General features: G+C 40.1%; 2 pseudogenes across 2 annotated transcripts; both read left to right on the top strand.

Annotated features, from left to right (window-relative positions):
• The first annotated feature begins 2,658 nt into the window (after nucleotides 1–2,658).
• On the top strand, nucleotides 2,659–3,624 carry LOC311623391 (60 kDa heat shock protein, mitochondrial-like; annotated as a pseudogene). Its single transcript has 2 exons — nucleotides 2,659–2,676; nucleotides 2,850–3,624. The product of its transcript is annotated as a 60 kDa heat shock protein, mitochondrial-like (transcript).
• A 57-nt stretch (nucleotides 3,625–3,681) lies between these two features.
• LOC311623390 (60 kDa heat shock protein, mitochondrial-like) lies at nucleotides 3,682–5,585 on the top strand (annotated as a pseudogene). Its single transcript has 2 exons — nucleotides 3,682–4,267; nucleotides 5,575–5,585. The product of its transcript is annotated as a 60 kDa heat shock protein, mitochondrial-like (transcript).
• The last annotated feature ends 261 nt before the right edge of the window (nucleotides 5,586–5,846 follow it).

The raw sequence follows: 5,846 nt of genomic DNA, 5'->3' as shown, positions 1-5,846 counted from the left end.
TGGTGCACGGAAGCCTAGTGATGTGCTTGATGTTTTATGTTAAAGGAGATGACATGGACCTCCTTGCAGGTTGGCATGTAAGCATGTTATTCTGACTGAGTTGCTGGTGCTAAGAAAGTGTCAGTGGATACATCACAGTTACCCTGCTAAAGGTGCACAGAAATGTTTACATAAGTGAAACTCCACAATAAAAAAGCCATCTCATGCTCTCCTCCTCCCCATGGTCTATGCAAGGCAGCCATGGCCTTCCAGTGGGAGGGAAATGGGACCCACAGGCCCCCTAATCTTCCCCACCTCCCAAGGCAAGATCTCAGGGAGCTTCATGGCAGCACAGGCATGCGGAGTAACCGCACAGGCACCAGCCAGACACAGCAGGCTGTGCTCCCACAATTCTCAGACTCTGTGCAGGGCCCCAGGGGAGCCAGCTGTGCTCAGCCCTGGTTGGGCTATTACAGGGTGCCTCTTTATTCCTCTCCCACACTCTGTGGAATAGGGAGCCACATTTGGCACAGAAACACAAGCTTCGCCTGAGCTCCTCCTGAAAGAGCTGCCCCAGTGTTTGCGAGGTCCTGAGAACCACGCTTGAGCCGGAGCTGGAATCTGCGATGGCACCTTGACACTGCTCGCTCTTAGTCACGTGGCCTCCTGGTAAGTCGGCAAACTTCTGTGGACCTCAGCTTCTTCATCTACAAAATTAACTCATTTAATTAATTTATTTATTTAATTTCACTCATTTATTGACTGCCTGCCATGCTAATAGCCGGTAATATCTATAGAGTGATCACTAAGTGCAGGTACCATGATAAGTGCTGTTTAAAAGTTGGCCAATGAAATAAGTAGATGTCTGCCTTAGCGGTGTTTGCTGTATAATTGGAGATAACCGAGAAAACATTGTGAATAAGTAACCATATCAACCCAGATTGGGGTCAATGTTATTAAGCAAATAAGAGAAATGCAGTAAGAATAAGAAACATTTATCTTACAGGAGATATAAAAGGCTCAGCAAAACATCTAACATTAGTACATAAATAATAAATAATATTGTCATTATTAAATAGATAGCAACTGGACCTTCCTGTTCCTTGAAATCTGGTTAAAGAAAACTTCAACCTCCAATTCCATTCTATTTAAATGTCTGAAATGTACTTTAAAATGTCTGTAGAATTCCTAAGGGACATTCCTCTACTCCTCCAGCTTTGAGCTCTTGTTCACTCCATTTATGGATCATCCAACATCTCACACAGGCTCTTTCTGTAGCATTCCATAATGACCCAGGCAGGAAATCCAACACTAGCCTTGGTTTTACTGTAAATAAATAAATGAGTGAATAACACTCAGGCACAGCCATTTGTGTGTTTAGTAGACTTTACAGAAGGTGCAAGAGAGGTCGTACATGGTAGTGAAGCAAAGAACGTAGAATGAAATACTAAGCATTTTCTCTCAAAGACCTTGCAAGGGCCACTTCACTCCATGTACTTCACAGTTTACCATCAACATTTTTTCAGGAAGAAAACCCTTTTCTCTGTTTTATTGTATTTGCCACTGTTAATGTCGATGATCTAAGAGTTTCTACTCTAGGCATCTTATCCACCTTCTAGATAAGACAGCATCCTCCCAAAGATAAATTCTGCTATAAACTATTGATCTATATATTTTTATCCCTGCTTTATTGTTATTGCCATGATTAGCCTCATTATTAATGTTAGGATTAAGCCTGACACCTGAGGAAAAGGTTGCACAGATATAGTCTCCATAAATCCATTTCTTTTCAATATGAGGATCCAGGACATCCGAGTTTCTGGGGATGGACCTCCACAGATGCCCACACACAGCAAAAAATGGATTACACTTGAGGCTATGTCTGCTTCACTGTGGCCCAACTCTACACCACGTGTTCTCTTTAACTTTAGCTGCTTAAATAAAGTACCTAAAGTTCCAGAGCTTGAGAATCCAGTCTTTCTTCTCTTTGCTCTTCCTTATCTCAAAAATTAGATGCCCTGAAGTAGTTTTCCCTGAGAATTTAACAATAAATCAGTCTAGGACTTAATGAAGATTTTGAAAGCCCGAGCTCACCGGAATTACTAGGCAGAGTGCAGAAACAGAAATGAGCTCCAGACACACTGAATCCAGGGCCATCAGTAGATTTCACCCAGCAACTGCCTACTGCACTTGTGGGAAATGAACTCTTCCAGGTTCTTTAGGAAAACACTCCTTCTCTCACATCCCAGACCATAAGGCACACATAACAGAGTTCCTTCTCTCTGGTCTCAATGATGGGTTCAGTGACACAGCTGCTTCATTTGATTCCTATGGAATAGCAGCAGCTCTCCTTCCCACTGGATTTAACCCTGAGAGGATATGAGGCCTGGAACTGCAATCATGAGTTTTGAGAGGTCACCATCTGGAAACAAGAAGGGTAAAAAGGTTGAAAGAGAGAGACCAGGGAGATGCCATCATTTAAGGCCTGGAGCTTCCCGACCTAGGTCCAGGACTTTTCAATCACTTGAGGTAATCAATATCCTCTTTTGCTTAAAATATTTTACCCAGGTTTTTTTGTACCATGAAAAAGACAAGTCCTACTGTGTGCACAGATCTGGTGGTAGGTCAGGAATCTGCTGCCTAATCCAGCCCACTCAGTTCTGCTCTTGAGATCCAAGGATGATCTGCTCCCAGGCTGTAGGGTCTGCTCCCAGGCTGGAACAAGGGTCCATGTGTGTTTCAGGGCAGGAATTCAAACCACATTTGCTCCAGGCAAAGAGACAAAAGCAGAAATCTAAGTTCAGAAATAGGTAGAACCTGGTCCCTCACTTGCCACTGAAATGCTTTGATTACACCAAGTCCCTCACCAGTTTAGGCCAGTGTCCAGAGCACTGGCTCTTCATCTCACAAGGACTTATGCCAAAAATGTAAAATTTTGTGCAGATGCCTGACCTTAATCCTTCAAGGTGTAGACCTTTTAGCCAAGGCTATAGCCATTACTATGGGGGCAGAGGGAAGAACAGTGATTACTGAACAGAGATGGAGAAGTAAACAAAGTGGAGTGACTATTGCAAAGTCCATTGATGTAAAAGACAAATATAAAACATGGTTGCTAAATTTTTTCAAGATGTTGCCAATAATACAAATGAAGAGGCTGGGATGGCACCACCACTGCTCTGTACTGGCACGCTGGGTTGCCAAGGAAGGCTTTGAGAAGGTTGATAAAGGTACTAATCCAGCAGAATTCAGGAGAGGTGTGATGTCAGCTGTTGATGCTGTAATTGCTGGATTTGAGAAATAGCCTAAACCTGTAACAACCCCTGAAGAAATAGCTCAGGTTGCTACAATTTCTGCAAATGCAGACCAAAATATTGGCAACATAATTTTCGACCCAATCAAAATGGTTGGAAGAAAGGGTGTCATCATAGTAAAGGATGAAAAAAACACACTGAATGATGAATTAGAAACGATTGGACGCATGAAGTTTGATGGAGGTTATATTCATACTTTATTAATACAGCAAAAGATCAGAAATGTAAATCCCAAGATGCCTGTGTTCTATTGAGTGAAAAGAAAATGTCTAGTGTTCAGTCCATTGTACCTGTTCTTATTTTTTTTTTTTTTTACAAAGAGATAGAGAGCTAGAAACAATGAGAGAGTAGTAACATCGACCAGCTGCCTCTTGCACACCCCCTACCGGGGATGTGCCCGCAACCAAGTGTACCTATTCTTGAAACTCCAATGCTCACAGTAAGCCCTTGGTCATAATTGCTAAAGGTGTTGAAGGAAAAGCTCTAAGTTCACTTGTTTTGAATAAGTTAAAGGTTGGCCTTCAGTTTGTAGCAGTCAGAGCTCCAGGTTTGAGTGATGATAGAAAGAATCAGCTTACAGTCATGGCTATTGCTACTGTGGTGGGAGAAGAAAGATTGACTCTAAATCTTAAAGATATTCAGCCTTATGACTTAGGAGAGGTTGGAGAGGTCATTGTGACCAAAGGTGATGCCATGCTCTTAAAAGGAAAGGTGACAAGGCTCAAGTTAAAAAATGTATTCAAGAAATCATTGAGCCATTAAATATCATGACTAGTGAATATGAAAAGGAAAAACTAAATAAACATCTGGCAAAACTCTCAGATGGAGTAGCTGTGCTGAAGGTTGGTGGGACAAGTGATGTTGAAGTGAATGAAAAAAAGACAGAATCACAGAAGCCTTGAATGCTACATGAGTTGCTGTTGAGGAGGGCATTTTTCTGGGAAGGGCACATGCCCAGGTTGTGGGCTCAATTCCTAGTACAGACTGTGCAGGAAGCAGCTCATCAGTGATTCTCTCGTCATTGATGTTTCCATCTCTATCTCTCCCTTCTCTCTGAAATCAATAAATACATTTTTTAATGAAAATCACTATAACATCAGTTTCTGGTTTCAGCTGATAACATACAATGGTTTGCTGCTACCATTCTCCATGCCTACAGATAGTTTATTTTGTATTTTTGAATAAAAATACATTTGAAGATTCTTGATAACTAAATGCAAGAGCAATGTATCAATGTATTACTTTCAACTTAAATCACTGGGGCATTTTTACTACTATCCTGTTAATATCAGGATTTTAGTCCTTGCCATCTCCTGATGAGAAGTTAAGAAGCAGCCTTTCTGTGGAGAGTAAGAATAATTGCATACAAAGTAGAGAAATACCCAACTGTGTGAACTTTGTGTTATAAAAATTTGTTTAAAGTCAAAGAAAAAAGAAATGGGCAGAATCTAGCAATGTGTCCCTTGGTGGTGGTGTTGTTTTGTGTGTGTGTTTTTCCAATGACATCCAAAGGCTTTTACTGAATTTGACCAAATTTCATACAAATTAAATAAAAATATTCCTGCTATTGCATTTGTGACTCTGATATTTCTAAGCAAAAGATTAGATAATACTATTAATGCATGGTGATCCCTGCTATAATATGTGTCAATGTCCATGTGACTGACTAGGTTTGCAGAAGTTTACAGGGTTACTCTACTGCCCCATACCCAGGCAAGTCCACTTTGCCATAAAGGCATCTGCTAGGTGTTTTTTGTTTGTTTGTTTGTTTTGTTTTGTTTTTGGCAGTTCCTAAGCTAATTATTGAGCGACTCCATATTTACTTTTATCCTTAAAACATCACAGAATCTCATTTCTTGATTAAATTGTGGAAAATTTTTTTGTCGTTTACCTTCTGTCCATTTCATGTATGGCATATCTACGTGATTTTTGTGTTGGCCTTATGTTATAATATTGATGTTCACAGGAGACATAGTGGCCAAATTTGGGGGACATTCCCTTTTAGATGGAATATTATTTTTGGATACTGTATATCATGGCACAATGAGCTTATGCCCACAGTTTTTAACTATTTTTAACAACTTTATCCAGGAATAATTAACATGTAATAAAATACATTTATTTAAAATACAATATATAATTTGATAAGTTTTTACATATGGAAGCACCTATGAAACCATCACTTCAAACAAGATAATGGACCTATACATCAAACCCCAAATCGTCCTTCTTACCCAATTGTAATCCAGTTCCTCATACCACTGCCCATTCCTTGCGTCCTCAGGCAGCCACTGACCTGCTTTCCTTCAGTAAAAATTATTTTGTAGACCAATGGGACAGATCAGAGAACCCAGAAATAGACCCAAGCCATTATGCTCAATAAATATTTGACAAAGGAAGCAAGAGCATGCAATGGAGTCAAGATAGTTTATTCAATAAATGGTGCTGGGAAATACAGTCAGAGACATGCAAAAAAATGAAACTAGATCATCAACTTACACCATACACAAAAACAAACTCAAAATGGCTAAAGGACTTAAATGTAAGATGGGAAAC

The sequence above is a fragment of the Pipistrellus hanaki genome (assembly GCF_964339955.1).
Source record: "Pipistrellus hanaki genome assembly, chromosome: 5".
Taxonomy (NCBI): Eukaryota; Metazoa; Chordata; class Mammalia; order Chiroptera; family Vespertilionidae; genus Pipistrellus; species Pipistrellus hanaki.
The sequence above is the reverse complement of the archived record's forward strand: the minus strand, read 5'-3'. Positions and strand labels throughout refer to the sequence as shown.